This window comes from Seriola aureovittata, chromosome 7, assembly GCF_021018895.1.
Source record: "Seriola aureovittata isolate HTS-2021-v1 ecotype China chromosome 7, ASM2101889v1, whole genome shotgun sequence".
NCBI classification, from domain to species: Eukaryota; Metazoa; Chordata; class Actinopteri; order Carangiformes; family Carangidae; genus Seriola; species Seriola aureovittata.
Genome location: NC_079370.1, coordinates 15,907,615 through 15,929,670, shown reverse-complemented (window position 1 = coordinate 15,929,670; position 22,056 = coordinate 15,907,615). Strand labels below are relative to the sequence as shown.

The 22,056-nt window shown below is 42.1% G+C and overlaps 1 long non-coding RNA gene across 1 annotated transcript; it reads right to left on the bottom strand.

Annotated features, from left to right (window-relative positions):
- Positions 1 to 164: 164 nt before the first annotated feature.
- LOC130171879 (uncharacterized) lies at positions 165 to 21,706 on the bottom strand. The gene is made up of 5 exons (XR_008828212.1): positions 21,209 to 21,706; positions 11,757 to 11,814; positions 2,787 to 2,825; positions 2,585 to 2,674; positions 165 to 1,509 (listed from the first exon to the last, which is right to left on the bottom strand). It is a non-coding gene; the product is annotated as an uncharacterized LOC130171879 (long non-coding RNA).
- Between the last annotated feature and the right edge of the window lie 350 nt (positions 21,707 to 22,056).

Below are 22,056 nucleotides of genomic sequence, written 5' to 3'. Positions count from 1 at the left end.
GAGCAACTTTTTCAAGACAATATACAGAAACATACACGACATATGCAAATAACAACTCCACTGATTTTTGAAGGTGACTTATAGGACGGGGTCACAACCCTTGGCTGTCTTCCTATTGGCCCACACTGAGGACTATGACACAAAGCCAGCCAATAGGGTTGGCCCCCTGAGAGTGTCTGTGCTGCAAGAGGAGGGGTCATCGTCTTCTTGGTCAACCTGACAAGTCTTGATCATGACATACACATACAACACACTGAAACATACAGACACAGCTGCATACTAACATACATTACAGCCGAGAAAATGTGACATAGTATAATCAGAAGGTTTTCTTAAGTTTAAAAGAATGGTGAGAATATTAACAGATATATCAAACACTGAAACAGACATTTATTGTGTGACGATACTTTTAAAAATGCTTCTTTTTTTATAGGACGTTGAAACTGAATGCAGCCCTGTTCCCGAGGACCTCACCTGTGACCTGCTTTGACCTCACAGGTTAAGGGTCTCAGGGACAGAGGGGCATACTGTGAAATTAAAATACACAGGGAGGGTTTAAATACAGAGCAAGTTAATGTACAAAAAAACCTCCAACAACGCTGAGACGAAACGCATTTTTAAAAAAATAGGAACCGCAGAGTCGCTGCACCGCGACAAAGACATGACCTCATCTGACATTTGGATTCTGCGGCACCGACGGGTCTCCTGGTTTGCTGCGGATCTGAAGCAAAACTGATCAGTTCAATTAAAACATAATCATATTCGACACACTTGTCTACGTTTTACCCACACTCTTCTTTTGTCTTGCAGAGTAACAGTCAGAAGCAAGGTAATATTTTTCACAGCAGGCACAAATAATCTCAGCGGTGCAGCAGTTGAGCAAATTGTGGAGGAAATGCTATTAATTTAGGAGAAACAATTGATTCAACTTTTGTTAAATGTCATGGGCATTTCGAACATGATTTATTGAGCTAGCACTGACAAATTACAGAGTATAATAGCTTTTCAGGCTCAGTGAGTGAAAAGGGATTTAAAAATCAAGTTCATACATATATAAGAAACATAGTAGCAGCAATAATAACCGACAACATAACTTAGATGACTAAAAAGGGACATTTATTTTTAATTTTTAATAACTACTCTAACCTTAACCCTTTATAACAATATAAATATAACATACGCATCATTAGAAAGGCACATTTATCTTTAGTTGATCATTTCTGAGGTACGATTGTTTAATACTCCAAAACTCTCTGGAAAAGAAAAAATACATGGAGTTACTGTTCACATGAATTTACAGGCATTTATAGTTCACATGTATCCAGTCAGAGACATTCTAAGTTGCAGGTCTTACTGGGTTGACATTATCTTCATGCAGTACAATCATATATCAGTTCAATATTAGGAGCAAAGAGAGAATCTGCATTCTGGCTTACCAGTGAAGATGAAATTAGTTTTCAATGGGTTACGAAGAGCAGGACAACGATGGTGTTTAAGGCATCCATCCACCTGTAAATGAAATTATATGATGCCACTTTAGTGTAAAGTGTAAAACTTCCTGTATATTTTTGTTGATGAAAGAAAGAAAATTCATTGCGTAGAAATATTACAAGAGGATGTCACCCACTGGTAGACAGACAGAACGACACATACTGACTCAGGGAGACTGAATATGTTCATGTGTTGTAGAGAAGGGAAATTAGCACATTTTGTGACTCATCTGTCAGAGGGAGCAACATGTTTTCATCATGTAAAACACCTCGGTGTGAATGTGAATAAAGGTGCGAAACGCCTGCGTCACATCCTGCATCAAATTGAACTGCATTAATGCATATTAAGTCGTATACCTACAGGTTGACTTCATGAGCTGCAGGCCTTCCGAATTTGGAAAAAGAGAGGTGTGATTTTCAGATCGTCTCGGTTAATGTCGCATGTGACAGACGTGGCAGCTGAGAGGGAATAGCACATATTTGCCATAACTTCACCTACAAATGAATTATGGATTTGTCTGCAGTGACGGTTGCTTTACTTTAAAATACTTCCATTCATGTCAGCATCAGTAAAGGATTAATCATAGCACAAATCACACAGCACAACAGCAATGGAAATTTCTGTGTAGAACACATTCATGATAATTGCAGCAGGAGTAAATGCATATTGTACAACACTGTCATTCCTTGACAGCTGCTGATTTCACTAATTCAGCTCCCTGATGTAAAAACAGGTAATTATAATGAGGCAAATATTTATCTGTGATTAACATATGAGGTGTGAAAGAAAAGTGAGAAATTAAAACAAGCCGCAAATCAAACATGAAGCGTAGACATGACCTGTCGACAACACACAGCCTAGACGCTAATTGAAAGGCTTTTCAGCGTGTGCGAACACATACAGAATGTCACATTTATACAGCAAATACATACAGCTAGAAGAGAAGAATTATTGATGAAAAAGTTTCAGATAAAAATGCATATCATCTCTGCATAAAAAAATGAACATGCAATCCTTAATCTACATTCACCTTGTGAGTGAAATGGTAAAAACAAAACAAAAAAAAGAAAAGAAAAAGAAAAGAGACAGTCACCTTAAAGTCAGCGTCTTCTTTTCTTTCTTTCCCGGCCAGAGTGAATCTGTGCTTCCTCTCAGCTCTCTCTCTCTCTCTCCCTCTGATGGTCTATGCCGGGGCCAGACAGAGAGCCCAGCGGCAGGTAGGTTACAGACAATAGTATTGATTCCATTATTCTGCTCTCTACCTGACTAACACCGACATCTATACAGCTCCTCACCTTTTGTCTCCGCAGGGCTGCCGTCACAAACGCACAGAGCTGCAAATGACAGAAAAATGAAGAAGAGAGAAAAAGCTTGCTTACTTGTGCGTTCACATGCCTGCTTACACACCACGGATGACAGACGACACACACACACACACACACACACACACTCACACTCACACTCACACACACAAACACATTTACACACACACACACACACACACAAACTCGTTTACCCTCTGTGCTGCATTCATGGTCTCCAGTCGTCTCTCTTTGCTTTCATTGTACCTCAAAGTCTCTCCTCTTCCTTTCTCTATCTCTCTTTTACACTCTCTAGTCGTCAACCCTCCATCTCCCTCTTTTCCTCTCACGTTTTTCAAGCCTCACGTCTCTACTAGCCCAGTAACCCCCCCCCATACACATACACACACACACACTCCAGTCTGTGAGCTACGTGTATGCATGTAAACGTGTGAGAGATGGAAAGAGAGAGTGAATAAGAGTGCAGTGAGTGCATGCGTGTGTGTTTATATGTGTGTCTACGAAGAAGTGTGTGTGTGTTGGTGTGGGGGGGGCAGGGGGAGGGGGTGGTGGTGGTGGCAGAGAGGCTAGCAGAAAGTGGGGGATGGAGGGGGAGGGTCAGAATCTCTAATAGGATGAGAATAGAGAGAAAATATGAAGCCCAGGAGTCTCATGAACCTGAGAGCCTGACATTACTGCCTCCTCCTATGTGTACAGCAATCATACCATCATCAAATTGATTACAGGATTTATGGCGTTGGCTCCAACACAACTGTAAATTGCAGCTGGAGGGACATCAAACACACTAAATAAACCCATCGGGGAAAGCTTCACCATTTACAAGAATGTGTCTTGATTATACAGCTTAACATCAGAGGTGGACAGTGCGCAGTTATAGCTGCTCGGTACAACCCAGCTAATGCAAATGGTGCAGAAATGGAAGCGATTAATGCACGCATAAACAAAGAAATTGCAACAGTTTTGCATATTTAATGTTGTGTTGCGTTTTTCGATCACTCTGATATTTTCCCACATTTCATATTTCTGTGCGGTTGCCTCGTCCATTCACATGTCCAAAGGCAGTCTGACTCTAATATTTGTGCTACTCTGTGAGAGGACCGAGTTGCAGTTGTGTTTGTTGGATAACAGAATCATACGGCCCTGAGGGAAATTCAGAAATGAAAGTAAATCTAATTTAGAGCCACTGATTGGCTGTCTGTTCAGCGAGATGGAGCATAAACACTACACTTGATGTGTAAGCATCATTAATGGCCCTAAAGTGTTCTGACCATGTTGTACAACAGAGAATATCACCGATGTGTCACACATTTAGAGCAAATGAGGCTAAACTGACAAAGAAAATACATTGTTCTTGGCCAGAAGGAGCGAGCAATGACTGAGGCCTGTAATAACACCTCCCTTATGGATAGCAAGTTAAATCCCTGGCTAACAAAACAAACAAATAAAAAAGACTATGAAATTGAGAAAAATGCAGGGACAAATAAGCACATCGCCCTCTCGTAATATTTAGTGAGAAATTTTAAAGCACCTCTCTCTGAAAAGCAAGAACGGACGAATAGCGTATGATGAGAATCGATTAAGACAAACTCATCCTCACCTTCTTTCAGAGGGCTTTCAGATGAGGCTCCTGTTTCATAAATATGCAAAACAAGGATCCAACCTTTCAGAAATGTGGGTTACAATAAAAACACACTATATACATTCATAATACCTCATGAATATTCATGATGTTCCCACATTGCCTATATACTACTCTATGTCAGTTTAGCAGCAGGTATTCCAGACACATACTCTGTACGGCTGAAATTTATTTCCTGCTTTGATCCTATTCTGTATAACTGTCTTATGCACAGCTCCCATGCACTACAGGTCTCTTCACATCCTCCTCCGTAGCCGCAATCGTACTGTAATTCCATGCCACCTAAATTTGCATAGAAACAACATGCTGAATGTGTTTACACTATCTGCTGTGATATGTGTACTGCATGATCTGCACTGTCTGTCTGCACTGAATGTGAGTTCCTGTGCAATATGTGCTTGTGCAGCACATATATTCTTTCCGGTCTTACGTTAATGTCACTAAGACAAATTGCTGTACGTTTACCGCACATGGGTTATGATTGTGAACGGATTATAGAGTGCAGGAGTCTCTGCCTTCTCTCCTCTGTCTGCCCTCTTGCCAATAGACTACGTTAGAGCACAGCTTTCCAAGACAGCAGCGAGCCGGACGCCATTTTGGCTTAAAAACCAAGAAAAAGCAGCTCTCTCTGGCACGACCAGTGTCCGAACCTGAGTGACAAACGCAGAATGTCACAGACAGGTGTGTGTGTGTGTGTGTGTGTGTGTGTGTGTTGTGTGTGTGTGTGTGTGTGTGTGTTTGGGTGGGTGTGTATGTATGTGTGTGTGCCTGCGGCTGCACTCTGCAGTGCCACTGAGAGACAAAGCACTGGGAGTGCTCCACAGGGATGACATCATCAGTCTGGGATGATGTCTGCCTCGTCTGTCTCGGGATCGGGATGCTCTAGTTCGCCGTTACATCCCGAGAGACTGGAGACGGCATCGTTTTTTGGCAGCACGTTCATACTCATCACACATGTTTTTAGAACTTAGTGTATGTACGCAAAGGCAAAAAGGGTAAACCGGGCTTCAAGGAACCCGTGATGCTTCCCACTGGGAGAGGATGTGGTGTTGTACTCATGGTTCCTACCTTGAAAAATTTTTTTTTTTTTTTTTTTTTAGAGCTGAAAACTTGCATGTGGATGAATATTTGTATAGGAATCTGCTCCCACATATGCAGAGTGTGCAGCATCTGTCAGGCTGGAAAATGGAGCCATGTATAACAGGTCACTGGTATAAACAATCTTTGGTGTGTGAGAGGAGAGAATGAGGCAGGGTAGATATAACCCTTCCTCCCATGTACATTATCCTTGCCCTGCACAACTTGCCACTGTCAAGACGTTCAGCTGTCTGTTCTGGCAGGAGGGCTGCATTGTGCGGTGGATGATAAAGAACGCTACGACTGACAGTGCCGAATCAGCACAATTCCCCCCTTCCAGGAGAGGAGGAGAGCTGGCTATAACGCACTGCAGATGGCTGCTGTCTCAACCACCAGTCTGACACAGTGAGGGGATGGGAGGAGGAGGGCGAGGTTGTGGGGTAATGAAACTGGATAAATTAGTGTGTGTTGGTGGATGCAGGGGACTGCACAGAGTGGTAACATGGAGGCAGTATGTGTGGAAAAGTTCAATGTCAGGCACATGAGGCTCCTCTACCTGTTGTAGCATACAGTAATACATGGATCTCATGAATTACTGCCAAGCACAGGCAGGGTGGCCACGATTTCCACGGCGATGCTGTGTATAATGCATGTGACTCACGTAATTTATATGTATTATATGTATTGCGTTGTGTTTCATAAGGGACTGTATGTGAGATTTATTGTATAAAAAAATAGACGTATGTTTCCCTTTTGGCTATATGCAGAGGAACACCATCTTGTCTCTCTGTTTTCACTCGCTCGGTGATCGTAGTAGCAACAGACCTTTTCTCAAAAGCAGGGAGTGGTAGGATTCTTCTTGTGCCGTTTTCTTATGTTTGAGAGGTTGGGGGAGGGTTTTGCTGTTTTTTTCCCCAATCAAAATGAGGGTCCAAAGAAAATGTTAACAAAATTAAGCCCTCATCCCCACACTAATATCTACGTACAGTCCTTTATCTGACCTCGAAGTTGTTTGCTGGATAAAAATGGAGGTTTTGCATCCTATCTTAAAGGTTTTTCTTTCTTTTTTTTTTTCTTGCTGCAGTGGGAGCCACTGATCGCAAGTACACCACCAACAACCTGTCAAGCAGTAGGTGGTCCTCCTAACACGTCCAGTTGCTACAAATGCTGCACACAAAATGACACACAAGCTGATGGGGGAGTTGGAAAGGCTTCATGAGGACTCTGCCCAAGGGGAGCGTATCTGATTAGACCATGAGAGGATAAAAGGTGTCGGAGTTGGGAAAAAAAGAAAAAAAAAAAAGAAAAAAAAGGGCGAGTCATGTCATCAACCACTAGAAGATCCTCTGGCGGAGTAACAACATACTTACCTCTCTGCTGGGGGGTGCGTTAGACGTGGCAAGAAGTGACTCCGCAGGGAAAGCTAGAAGGTTGTACAGTTATCTCCGTGCTGTTTATTATGCGAAACCATACAACCAACTACCTCACACTGCAGAGCACAGACTGTAGAGCTGCTCTCCAGACAAGATCTTCCCCAGCAGGACGTAGGTGTCCGTGTACGTACTCTATAGACCTGTCTGGCTTCTGTCTACCAGTCAGCCAATTACTTCATTCCTCACCTCAATGTAGCCGTTAGCAACACAGTCAAATAGTTAATGATTTACTCACTAAATAATTTAGAGTTTTGAGATTGAGACATACAGACTCAAAAGGGATTTACCCCTTTGATTTTTCTCTGGTGTATGCTTTGTTGTGCTTAAGAATGATTTCATGCTGTTCTGTTTTTTCTTTGGTCTTGGATTTTTGGGGCAAAGAAATGTTCATTCTCTGGCATAACAAAGTATCGCATTTTCCCTCTGAGCTCAGTTGGTGGTGTGTGTCAATTTGTGCATGTGGTTACGAGAGATGAATTGGGCTTTGATCAATAGCAGGAAAAGTAGAAGTCTGAATGATGGGTTTTGTCTGAAGAGATATGAATCTGCAATCATGACTGAATTGGGGAGGGTTGATCCACAGGAAACACACCGAGTTCTGCAATGGCTCTGAAGCCACAGAAATGGAAGCGCCCGGTGGCTGCGGCGGAGGAGGAGCTCAGGCGAAAGGAGGTAAGTTACCCACAGAGCGGGTGCAAATACATGCACAAGCAGCAAGAGCATCATCAGTTGGATGAATTACTCATAAACACTGGTGGAGGAGAAAGACGAGGCTAACACAATCAAATGTACTGCATGAAGGCGTGATTGAGGCTGGATGGTACAAAATATGACACAAAAGATGTTGATCTGAAAGTTTGATAATGTTGGAACAGAGCTATGAAAATCTATTTCCACACATCTAGGCCGCTCATGCAGGTGTGAGTACTACCGAGGCATAGTTTCCTAGTTTCCTGTGTTCATTCATAGTATTTCAATCCATTTCTTAGGAGCTGTCGCCCTCTACTGGTGGCTGTGCAAACTCCCCCCCCCCCCCCCCCCCCCCCCCGACTGCTCCTCTCTCCTTTCCATCTGTGTCTTTCTCATAGGTGCCTTTCACTGCCACAAGACTCTGCGAGAGAGCAGCACTGACGGCTGCAAAATAACTGTTCATGAACAATCAGGGTTCTAGGATTGTTAATAAACAGGATATTACAAGTAAACAATCTTATCCCATCACGTCCTCACTCAGGAAAGCAATGACTGAAATTCATATCTTCATCTTCCCTCTTCAACATTTTAAAAATCACCAGCTATTATTTGCATCCAACTTATTATTAAAACATAATGTTTGGCGTTGCACTTTCAAACCTTTACACACTGCAGCATTTCATCCCAATCAGCTGTCTGATTCTACTACTTAATAGCTGACAGGTTTTCACGGAAGTTAAATGCCATCTGCCATAACACTGTCATCACCATCAAGTCTGCTGACAGCTGTGATATCTAAATCTGGGTGACTTCTGCTCCACCGTCAAAATGGAATTTCCTTCACGTCAAACACGGAGTGAAAAAAAAAAAAATTAAAATAAAACTATAAAACGTTTTTTCAGATCTGCAGATCCTCTCTGTAGAAGTCATAACAGTTGCGTGCCTCAGTACCACGTTTGCTGGCACAATGCTACATTCCAGCAGCCACAAGCCAGGAGTGTTACGTTACTTCGAGCACAGATTCAGACGTAACTGGGGCAAGATGATATGCTGTGTAAATGAAATTTAAAGAGTTTAAGCGGCACCTTATCAAAACAGCAATATAAAACAAAACAAGATGATTTCAGAGTTGCAACTATTTAAAAAATGTGAAGTCAAAACCGTGTACTGAGTCTGCAACACTGACAAAAACAGAGCAGTATGTCGAAGGTCTGCATTCTCTGCTTGAAAACGTTGCTTTGGCACGTGGGATTTAAGGAATCCATCTTCCAGCAAAGAAGAATTACAATGCAGAAAAGATCAGTGACCGCACCTATATTTCTGCAGACCTCATGCTGAACCAAGTAGCTACAATATTCAAGAGTATAGACAGACAGAGAGAAGAACAAACTAGATCCCATCTTAAAACGCTTTAACCAATCGGGCAACATGCTTGTGTCACTGTAAAAATGTTGCAAGGTGAACTTGTGTCCAATCTTCTCCTCATCTTCTCTTTTTCTTTTGGTAAGTGGTCAGAGTCCTAATCCTCTTCTTTCTTTCTGCTGCTCCCTTTTTCTCTCCTGTCCCCAAGTGCACCCCCCGCCCAATCTTCTCCCTCTCCTCCCTCTCCTCACTCACTCAGCCTTTTCTCTGCTTCAGCCCTCATGGGTCCCCATTTCCCGCCTCTTACCCTTTTAACCACCCTCTGTCCTCATACCCCCCTCCTGCCCTCTCTATCCGCACATGCTGACCGGCCTTCTTTCATACCCACAGCCTCCTCTACTTTATACCCCGTGTCTGCAATACTTTCACAGTCAAATCACGCAGAAATGCAGTGTAATTTTGCCAGTGTCAGCTATCCTTCTCTCTCTCATACTCACTCTCTCTCTCTCTCTCTCTCTCTCTCTCTCTCTCTCTCTCTCTCGCTCACTCCACCGTTAAGCAGGCCTGTCTGAGTGTCTAAGCAGTAAAAGACTACTCCACTACGAAAAATGTCTGGGATGATTCATAAATGGGGCGGTCTCGCTTCCAAGTTCAAAATTCCTCTCATACGCGGTCATCATCCCCATACAGTGACATACACCGGGATATCACTTAATGGCTTACACCAAGACAAGCTCTCTTTCAAAGCAGTGATAGCAGGTGATGAAATGAACATGATGTAACTCTGGGAAAACGGAAAGATGGAAAATACTCAGGTTACTACCAGATTTTCATGCACCAAAGCTATGGAGCCAAGTTTTAGCAATGCATGCAACATCTCTGGCTGAGGGCAACATCACAGTCATGTTGCAATGTTAGTAAGAGAAGAGAGTAACGCTCTGATCTGCTGAAATATGCATGTGCTTTCTCCCAGGTGAGAGCAATCCTCTATCCTACACTAATCTGCTTTGGTTGTCGCCAGCCTCATATACCAAGATGGCAAAATGAATGTTGCCATGGGAACCTTTGCCTGGCAACCCCAACAGCCTGGCAACTAGCCAAACTGTTGCTATGGCACAACCGTCAATCTCCGTATGCTGGGATTGGTGTGTGTCTGGCCTTGCCCAGCTCCTCCCCCCTCAAAGTTTCCAATCAGATGCACGACGGAAGAATGTGTTTGTTAAGGAATGAAATACTTCGGTTTTAAAAAAGGGTGGAGGTGTGCATGTGATGGTGGCGGGAGTGTGTGGTAAGAGGAAAAATGGGTTGGCCTTTTGTTTTGCCAAATAGGCGGCACATAAGCAATGGCACCCTACTTTAAATGTGAGTGTGAAAAAATGCCATCATTCTGTTTTTTAGTTTAGCATCAAAATCTCATTTTTAAACAAGTCATAAATTATTTTCAAATCTTAGCGTTTCTAAAGCATCAGATCAGCCGGAGCATCACAGCGGCTTGATGATTATTTTCTATTTAGCTGACTGTGTGCTGGCGTTAATGAATTGGATAAACATGGTTAATTACCCTCTGAGATAATTTCTTGCAAAATGATTCAGGGACAAATGATATACTTTAGATAAAAACCCTAAAGCTCCTTCTAGCTATCACAGTCTTTTCTGCTCGTAGGCTGAAATTAGTCAACAAACGTCTGCGTGTGTATGTTTAAATGTTACAGACTTAAGCTTTTATTTAATTTACTTTACATTCAAACTGAATGTCTTACAAGAAATGTAATGCTTGGAATCTTAATCTATATGTGTGCAACAGAGAACATATTCAACATCTTTCATTGAGTATTTTTGCAAACACAGGGGAGCAGCGTTCCTGATGTTGTTAGAAGATAAAAGCAACTGTGTACATTCATATCTGTGTCAAAGTGGAGATGGCTAAAACCTGACAGTTTACAGTGACACAATACTCACGACTGAAGCGTTGAACAAGAACTTTGGACATAGATTCAGGTTACAAGTGAAAAATATAATTGGGGAGTCTATGAATGTTTTGAATGGAGTTTTAGAGACACTATACTGTATACATCTGCACTTCAACTTGAACCCTACAGCAATAATGTATTGAAATTCTGTCGGTAATGTGTGACAGGAGATCCAAAAAGAAATGTCCTTCTCAGTGTGATTAATATCCTGAATGACTGATCAATAAGTTCTGATAATTGGATTGCCAAATGTGTCACTGAATTATTTGTTAGTATTTCATTTGTGTGTAACAGGGATAATCCAGATAAACGTTGCTGCATAGTAAGAAGAAATGCAATAGATGCATATACAGTAGGTCATGTGCCTGAAGCTAGATAGGCTTTCGAAATCAGCTTAAAACAAACAGTTAAACAAACAAAGAATAAATAAAACTGACCCTGTGCATGTGTTTATGCATGTGTGCATGTACTGTACATGACTGTGTATGCGTTGACATAAGTGTGTATAGTACATAAGTGCTCGGGTGAACATAAGTGTACACTATGTATGTGACAAGTAGATCCATTCAAAGTGCATTCAGTTATTATTTTTTCAGCCATTATTTCCCTTAAAATAAAATTGAAATCATCCACAGAGAATGTTGGAGCCAGCGTTCAAGACCAACAGAGCGATAGGTTGATGGTTAGGTTAGATGGATGGATAAATGGGAATGGATGTGCAAATTGGTAGATAGGTGGATAAGTGAAATGTAGAATATGGCGGTATCGGTACCTTGAGATTACTCCCTTGTGTGGCAGGTGTTGTTCCTCAGACATGAAGCGGACACCAACTGAAACACACACACACACACACACACACACACAGAGAGAGAGAGAGAGAGGTTAGAGGGAGACAAGCTCGCCTTGCGAATAAAAAGACTGTTTAACCAAGAGGTCACAGGTTCAGTCTCTGCAACAGCTGAAGTGTCACTGGACAAGAAAAGACACAGACTTACTCATGAGCTGCTCTGGAGAAGAGCATCAGCTCTAAAATGCAACACACACACGGTGGACACTGGTAAGTCATAAAGAAGGTGAAGGATATACGTAAAGTATCCACCACAGGCAGAACAGGGATCATCATTAAATACATAAACTTAAAGAATCAAACAGCTACAGTCCAAATGACGCTATTAGACAATCAGTTATCATTACATAAAATAACATGAGAGATGGATCACTGTCAAACCTTTGTCATAATTCTGACATTCAGAACAGAGGGACTAACAGTGCAAAAAGCTCTTCACACTGCACAGTAAATTACTTCATAATTAGCCTCATTTAAAAACCTGCACTCATCACTCTAATGCTTTGCTTTGCTTCTCGAGTTCTGCCATTAATAAATGTTTGGATATTTACAGAATTACGCCAAAATGATCAGCATCGAGCTGACAGTGAAATTACTACGGGGAGATTACTGAGGATAACGCTATTGTCATTTCACTGTTTCACTGGTTGGAGGTTTTCGGGAAAGGACACTACACACAGTGGCAACAGTGTGACATAAATTCTGTGTCGTGCTTAATTTTCTGTTTGAGATTGTTTAGCTAAACATTTGAGGAGTTTTCAATGTTGATATCTGAGAGCCATTTCAATGCACACATGCGTTCTGCAGTGTGGACAAAGTGATGCACCAGCTTGGAGTGCTAAGCCTCCTGCTTCGGTTTGATAAATATAACTTCAAAAGAAGCAGCCAAACAGCTTTAGCTGGCCGACTGCACAATGAGCATAATAACTCCCCACCCCCTGGGAGCTCCAGCCTAGTTCATTTACCCTTGCAGAGCGCTGCCATCTCTGTATGTGCACATGTGTCTTTGTTTCACTGCGAGCCTCTCGGAGGCTCCCCACCTTCTGCTCTGTACAAAGCGGATGTATAGAGGAACCTTTTGGACCTCATTTTTAAAGAGGAAATGCACCCCCCCCCTTCTCCCTCTCCTCCCTTCTATTTGCCCCTCACATGTAATGCCTGATTGACCACAGCACCCCTTAAAGAGGTCAAAGGGCAGACAAAACAGTCTGGTGTCATGGCAACCTGTGTGCCACCAACCAGAATAGTAAGGGGGGAAAGCAGGGGGGGTCAAATGAACTGTCAGTTAAACCTCTGAGGGTGCTGCCTTGTGTTTAGGTTAATGTATGTGCAGCTTACAAACAAGAACACACTCACATAATGCACCTGCACTATGAAAAGGACCTTTCTAATTTGCACTCCAGAATAATCAAGCCAAATCCCTCAGTGCAATGCAGTTAAGTGTAGTACCTATCAGAGTATCAGATGGCGTGCATGCTGCAGTGATGTGTGTTTGCTGTTGCTACATGTGCACACACTTGTGGGTGTGCTGTTTGCGTGCACGGGAGACACTCCTGTGTAAAAGGTTCTTTGTGACCACTCGATGCAGTGGCAGTGTATACGTGATGGGGGAGGGGGGCTGGCGGTTAAATGGGAAGCAAATGCATTCAGATCAATACTAAGCTGAGAGAGGGTGAGTGGGGTTGAGAAGAGAGAGTGGAAGGTGGCGAGTAGAGAGGGAGGGGCCTTGGAGGGACTGATTAATCATTCCTGTATTGTTATTGACTTTCTGTTAAAGGGGGTGAGTCAGACTCTGAATTATGTGCCTGTGCTTGTGTGTATATGTGTACGTGTGTGTGTGTGTGTGTGTGTGTGTGTGTGTGTGTGTGTGTGTGTGTGTTGTACTGTACTCAATGAGAGCACAAAGTCATCAGTTACAGACTTCCCAAAGGTTTGGCACTGTAGCTGGTTTAGTCGTGCTCTGACTACCTTCTTCCCTCATAGCTTGTGGTTACAAACTTGCAGGCAGTTAGTTTGCATATTCAGCACAATAACCGTGAAAGACTTAATTATTCATGTTTTGTAAAAAGAGCTAATATGCCGTTCCATTTTGAAAAGGAGCAGGGAAACGAAGGAGGCGAACAGGAAATCCCCTGTGAGGAGTTAATGAGGAGCTGACGACCGAACAGACACAACAGAGAGGGAGGGAGGGAAGGAGGGAGGGAGGGAGGGAGGGAGGGAGTGAGTGGGACTGCTGGAGGTGGAGGAGGGGAAACTCTGCCCTGACATCTGACCCTCCGGCTGTGACCTTGTTTATTGTCTGAAAGGGCAGACAGTGGACACACCTGAGCGCACGCCTCCTGGGAGCACATTCACCGTATATTAAAAGAGACTTAGCAGCTAGTTGTTTAAAAGCAAAGCGCCAGGAACGCTCTGCCCAGTGCGTACCAAAAATCTTAATTAAATAAATAACACTGGCATAATTAGTTTATAGTTATAACAGCGTGACACCAACTTCATACATCGCCAAAGGCAATGTTTTCCTCTAATTACGTCCCTTTTAGAAACAGCAACTTATCAGACGACTTATCAAGGACTTGTCAGAGGACGGAGGGCCGAGCCAAACGAATGAAAACCCCATTCAGTGTTACCTTGAACTTGAACAATGAGTCTGGTGTTTGTGCTGGGGCCACTTCCTGACCTTTCCATCCCTCTGTGGAAGCAACCAACCGCAGCCTCTCCTTTCATCTTACAGATGTGACCCTGACAACCCACGCTGACCAGAGAACAGCCGGCAAATGGCTAGTTTCACTTCCACTGCCGACTTCTGAATTATTGTTTGCAATGATGGTCTATATACTGAAGTGTAATGCTTACTATGTGGACCATCAGTTTACTACACAGAGTTGATACTTGCCATCAGACTGACTAATTTGTATTGCTTAGGAGCAGTTGAGGTTCATTGTCTTATGATTCACTGAGCAGACAGATAACCAACCCAAATGGTTCCACCTCCTCCTACCCTTCACCTTCCTTTTTTCTTATCCTCCCATTGCTCTAGCATCAAACCCTTTCTTCCTCCTTCAGGCGCTTTCTCTCTGGCTGTTTTCACCCACTTGTCTGTACCTCTCAGACAGCCTGTTTCTTTACGCCTTCATCTTTCTTTTCCCCTCTTTCTTCACACTGTACCCACATCTCCTCCTCTCTGTCTGGCACCAGAGAGCTGGCACACTTGAGGGTGTCGCTGTGTGACGCGGGGCTGCTGACACCTCCGACGCCAATGCAGAGCATGTGTATCACCGCAAAGCATAATGGAGAGCCTTGTGAATGCTATCAATATGTTGCCGGAGGAGACGTAGTGACACTTCAAATCACTTGATTTATAAACTTCTATACTTTTTAGGGTGACAGTTAATGATGATGACTCCACTATTTTTTCAAATAACCAATAACTGTTGAAGCTATAAAATGTCAAAAAAACAAGTCTTACACAGAGTACTGTCAAATTTCTTATTTTGTTTGACAGATAAAACCTAAAGATTTACAATAATACAAAAGAAAAAAAGCAAAATCTCAAATTTGAGAAGCTGAAACCAGCTTATATAATATAGATATAATATATAATGATTGGCCTTTGGTGTGATAAAAATGTAAACAATTAGTTGATTATCAGAATTACTGTTGACTAATTAGAGAGGTTAAAGCAATAATTTGACATTTTAATATAATCACCTATATAAGAAAATCATACCATTCTTACTTCTGCACAGTAAATCGGAAGCTAGCAGCCAGTTAGCTTAGCTTGGCACGCCTCAGGTTCACTAGCCAAAGACAAACGATTGTATTTTATTTTTCAAATGGATTAAATAAAAAAAAGATAAAACATGTTACATAGTGATCTTTAGAGGTGCTGTTTGTGTTTCCCCCTGGTTCCAGTCTTTGTGCTAAGCGAAGCTAACCACCTACTTCCTGTAGACTTACATTGAACAGACAGCTATGAGAGAGATATCGATCCGCTCATCTAGCTGGCTCGGAGAAAAAGCAAATTTGTGTATTTCGCAAAATGTTAAACTATCACATTGAAGCAGTTTCATCTTACATTCAGGTTTTATTTCTTTTTAAACCGAACAATAAGAACAATTTCACATATAAATCTCAATGAGGACGACATCAAAGAGACAGGGGTTTCTGTGTCTGTGATTCTCGTTGTTGGCTCATGACATCGACAAAGCCCATTCCTCAGGAACCTGCTCCATAAATCATACATGACTGACGTACTGGAGAGGACACGAGGCCAGCAGGAGAGAGCGCTGTGCTAGAATTATCACACTCACATGCATTTTCCTTATCGCTCGCTTTTTACCCAACCCCCAACTCCTGAGGCTGTTAAGATGTCTGTGAGACATCTAAAGAGCCTGAGAGGAGAGAGGAGATGATGAGGATCAAAACTTGAGACAGAACACAGAAGAAAAAGACATGCATCAAGAATGAGACAGGCGTAGGAACGGGGTGATAAAGACGGAGATCAAACGTGAGACGGAGTGGTAGAGGGAGACGGAAGAGACAGACATGGGGGAAGAGGGGCAAAGAGAGGACTGAGATAGTTGGCGAGGTAGGAGGCAACACTGTGACCTACTAATGCAGAACTGAGGAATTCTCATTGCTGACTCCAAACACATTCCTACAGCCTGCAAAATATTAACCCCCACCTCACCACCTCTGCCTCCATCTGAATGCACAAAGCAGCCACCTGGCCCCTCCATGAGGAAGCTATTCATTGATATCAACTCAGTTACTGGAATAGATTCTAATACTGTGGTGGGAGACAGGAGAAACACACAGAAAAACACTATTGTACCCGGATATCATGTAATCATGTGTCGGCAAACTTCATCAGCACAGTCATCACTAACTGGCCAGTATGTGACTTCTTAATGCTTTGGGATACCAGAGAATGAAGTAAAATGTTTTTCTGAATCGAGTGCTCTCTTGCTCTTGATCAGAAAAAATGGTTGAGATTTACCCCCTCTTCATCATTTAGAGACTGTGGGGAGAGGCTGTAGCTGTTTTGTGATGGTAAAAAATGAGAATTTATGGGTTTTGGCTGTGTTTGTTCTCTCTTGCAAACCCACTTTGGGATTTAGGCTGATCAGATGCAGATATTTACATAAAACCCTTACAAACTGTACTGTATAAGTATGTGATCTGAGACATCTAATAACATTAATATTTACTTCACTTTAAAAAGGCATGGAAGATTACTTCTAATATCCATTCAGAATTAATTAAAAAAAAAAACTTTTGATCTTTTTAACCATATTGCTCATGTTTTAGACCAGATTTTAAACATGGACATTGAAGTTTATCTGGTCTTAGACGCGCAGGCCACTGTATGCCCTGATACAACATTTTTGAGGACAGCACTGATATCAAAAGTTGAAAATTAAAAAAAAATCTAATAAGAAAATATCAGGTGAGAGTCATCTTTTTACACAAACAAAAATCATAAAGATTTTTTTTTTTAATATTATGAAGATAATGTTTTGCATTGATCGAAACATGCAACAGTTGTAAAATAAACTCGTCAGTGTTCTCAGGCGGACAAACTACTGCATGTAATGGTGACACTCTGAACTAGCTCAAACATATCTGTGGCAATTCTGTGTTTCAAATTGGCTTACATGTACGCGGATACCAATATATCTGTTTAATGCGCTAATATTAGCTCTCTACTGCACATAAGCTCTTCTTTAATCTGTTGTCCAAGTACTGTATATAGTATACACTGAATATAAGTATATACTATACATAGATGTCAAGCCCAGATGTGTAAAATAACAAATAGTAGACTTTAGACTTGTACCAGAAACCTAAATAACAAAAAGTATTAAGATGTATTCAGACCTTATACCTAGTCCTGCAAGTCGTACATTCAAACTTTTACTAGTATTAGAAACAAAACATGCCTAAAGTATCGAAAGTAAAATATCTTGATCAGACTGGAGCACTGAATTGGCCTTTTTTTTATTATTTGATAATATATAATATGTCACACCATATCAACAACATGGGCCAGCACCTCAAAATAATATCAAGACATGCACCTTGTGTAACTGGAACAAAACACAAGAACTTCCCATCAGCCCGAAATTGAAACTGTTAAAACTTTGTGCACCAGAGAGAAACATTATCAGCGCTCTGCTTATAAAGTAGGAAAGCCCTATGGGTATCCAGATGGAGCTCTCTCAGTTCCAACCCCATGTCCTAGAGAAGGCAGACAAACACTGATGCAACTGGAGCACTGAGTCCAGGGGGAATAGCTCTCACTCAGACCGTGAGAGAGCGTTAGTACATCCACAGCAGTCACATGGTGCAGTGCTTTCTCTCCACGCCGGACCCTGCCGCCTGTTGTGTGTGGCCCTTTTCCCGTGTCTTTCACACCAGAACTACATAATTGATAGCGACGGTTATGTTTTATAAAGTGCAACACATTAACGGCTTCCTCTGCACTCTGAAGTTTAGATGTGCTGGGATCAGTAAGTAGTGGCCTAACGCTGAAGAGGTTCTAAATAACTGATACATTCATGGTCAGTACAATAAGCCAGGGTAATCCATTATTTCTGCCAAAGTATTCAGAAGCAGTGCTGTGGAGATGCAGTGAATGCCTCATATGCTTTAAGTGTTCTGACATTAGAGGCTGTCTTAATGTCACAACAGATATCAATAGGTTTTATTCATTAAAGTGTTCTTATTCTCTGTTTTCAGTTTGTTTGTAAAAAATGAATTATGAAACATTTAATCCACTAAATGTGCACGAACCACAGATATATTTGTACTAATCACATTTGATCTAAAATATTTAGAGTGCTCCAGGGAATTTGTCGTTAGCATAAGTAAATGTCTAAATGATACTTTGTAAAAGCAGCAGCAATGAAACAATAATAATGCAAGGAAGGAGAGGATGTAGCCTTTGGAAGAATGCACTAAAGGAAGCTAAAAACAAATTCTTTGATATTACAGTAAAAAAATAAAGGAGTCTGTATTAGGGCCTGACATCTCTTGAACAGCAGTACTAGATGAATGTGGTGAACACATAACTGTGGCAGCCACACTCCGCACATCAAGGTCAATATGCTGTGTAATTATCCAAATCATTTCAACTACTTGTTGTAAGTTTGTTCGTTGAGCTGAAAAGATTAGTTTAGATCAATTAGTCAATCAACATAAAATGACTTGGCAACTACAATGTTAATAAATTCATTGTTTTAGCCACTTCTGGAGCAAAAGTGCCAAAAAAAAAAAAATTCACTAGTCCTGACTTCTCTAATTTGAATATTTGCTGGAGTTTTACAATAGTAAACTGACTATATTTGGGTTTTGGATCGTTTGGTTGACCAAAATAAACAACTTGGTCTTTGTAGAATTGTGATTATGGCAGTTTTCACCATGTTGTGAGATTATAACTGATCAATCACACAAACAATTGGCAGAAGCTTTGATAGTGAAAATAGCCCATGTGTCATCTTACGTATTGCATATTGCCTACAGTACAATGTACAGCAATGTTATCTGTTCCATTTGTTTCTTTTGCATAGAACTATCTTAAAAATATATATGGAATATTTTGGATTCAAAAGGAGGATGTGTTTTGGTTAGGACTGGTCCAGACCATATGATAACTCTGCTCTTACCCATCAAGTTAAGTGATAGACTTTTCATAAACCACTGACCAAGGCCTGCAACACAGTGATGTAAATTACTGAATACAGGAAGTAAAAAACAATAAATTCAAGTATCTAATATTGAGTTTCTCCAAAACAAGTGGAACATTCCCTTACTTGGTTGTGTTGAGGTTATTTAGTGTATTTATAGCTCTGCATTGAGATGGCAGAGGAGTTAATAGTCAAAATGAATAAGGGTTTTTGATGTTTACTGATATTAAACTTGTTAAGGTTACTTCACTACATAATTACATATTCCAACTTCAAGACTCCATGGTGTGCATGCACAAGTTGAGATCAATACGGCACAGTGATCATCTCTATTTGATCATGGCTACTGTCATAAACATCTGGAATAAAATGTAACAACCTACTTTATTTTTTTATTGTGTGTTCAGTTTAATCATCTTAACTAATGCTCCACCGCAAATCAAACATCCGTGTTTAACTGTGTTTCTCTACTAGCCGGCCTCTGCTACACCCGCTCTATGGGCACCAACCAGCCACCAGTCATCAGGGTCGGCTGCCTGAGACTTTGGCTCCTCAAGTTAAACATTCAGCATTCAGACTGTTTCTATCAACGCCATCAAGACTACCATCATCCCTGCAGGCACCCTGTGATCCACTGACCAGGAAAACCTTATTTCTGCCCTCTGCCAAATGGCGCACCCTGGCCTGGAGACAGCTGGGGTATTTTTGAGTTTGTTTGCCTGCAGTCGGGGGGTACAGGGACTGAGAGCTTGTGTCGGGTCTCCATGGAGAGGGACAGGCTTCTTAAGGTCATGGACAGAACGAGGATATATCACAGGTCCTCGAGAGCACATGCGGAGGACGACACTAACTTGTCGATATGAAACAATGGAGGCAAGGCAGAGAACACACAGGACAGCGAGGATGAGCTGAGGGCGGCGTGGACACAAAGCTTAAAAGGGAATTCAAAGAAGGAAGTTCGGTGTTAGTGAACGCTGAGAGACATACAGATATGAGGCTTGGTCATGTGCAGCATAACAGAGACACATACTGAGACCGCAAACAAACAGTAAGGGGAAGTGGAGGGTGGGACGTGTCAATTCCAGAGCAGGGAGGATGATGGCCAAATAATTCAAATACTTTGTGTCATCTTTTTAACAGTTTCATATCAGCTGAAACTCAGAACCAAAACTAGGCCACAAACATTCACTCAGTAAGCGCATACTCCAACGCTGTGCACGAAAAGATTTACAAAGACAGTGATTGACGCAGAATAATGGCACAAAAGTGAGTGCCCCGACCCCGTTCTTCCTTCCCCTTCGTCCTCACGACTGGGCCCCAAAAGCAGCCTGAGCCTTTGACTAACACTGAGCTTGATTTCAGGCAAGAACTCTTTCAGCAACATACATATTCTGTCTAGCAAATACAGGAGATAAAAGGCAGGGCTGGATTATGGGAGAAGCGTGGAGACAGGGGAAATGTTCCAGCGGGAGTGGGAGGAAGGAAAATGACTTTAGGTACACAAACCAGCAGAAACCAAACCAGAGCCGAGAACAGAAATCAAGACAAGATAGACAGCGAAAACAATAAAAGACAGAAATACATGATTACTTTTCTTTCGAAATAACAGTTCAAGAGGGAAATAACAAAATACAAGAGAATTCCAGCTTGTGTTGCATAAGTCTGCCTTCTTTTTTTTTTTTTTACCTTTTCCCGCGTTTCTCTCCAACTTGATTCCTTCTCTCTGTCCCCTCTTCCTCACTCTCGAGTTAGTGCTTTCCCTCTTGACTTGCAGCCTTGCATCTCTGTTTCACTCCAGCCTCGTCACATTTTATTCGCTGTTCCCTCATCTCCCCTTTCCTCAGACACGGCTTCTCTTTTCCTCACCCCTCCACGCTCAGGACTTTGAAGGGAAACATGCCTTATGGACAAAGGAAATCAGCACCGTGAGGAAAAGTACCATTGGGAAAGGCAAGCAGATAAAGTCACAAGCAGTAAAGTGAGAGGCAGGAGGAGCGGCGGCTGCTGCTGCTGTTGTTGCTGCTGCTGTGGCTGCTGCTGCTGCTGTTGCTCAGTTTGTGGCTGGGATAGCATGTGCTGGAGCTGCGTAGAACCGGTTCCACCATACGCCATACCAAGAGGACAAGCACACAAAAGTCTGAGTGGTGCAGAGAGAGCTGCGAAAACGGAGAATGCATGAGAAGGAGGGAGAAGGCATCAGTCATTGTGTGTGTATCTGTGTGTATGTGTGTGTATCTGTGTGAGTGTGTGTGTGTGTGCGCGCATACATGCAGGGTAGGAATGAAGGAGAGGAGAGAGGGAGGGACAGAGATTGAAAGAAAGGAAGGTGGGAGGGAATAGGAGGAGTAGACGTGGAGAGAGGAAAAGGGGAGGAGGCATTTTTTCTGCGTTTTCCTGTTCACAATTTTTTATAACCCCCCCCCCTCTTTTTTGTGAAATGATCCCTGTACTGTCTCTATGTACACAGCCGCCTTGTCAGTAGGTCATTATTCTGCCTTTCCACGACTGTTTTCCCCTTGTCATATTCCCCCTTT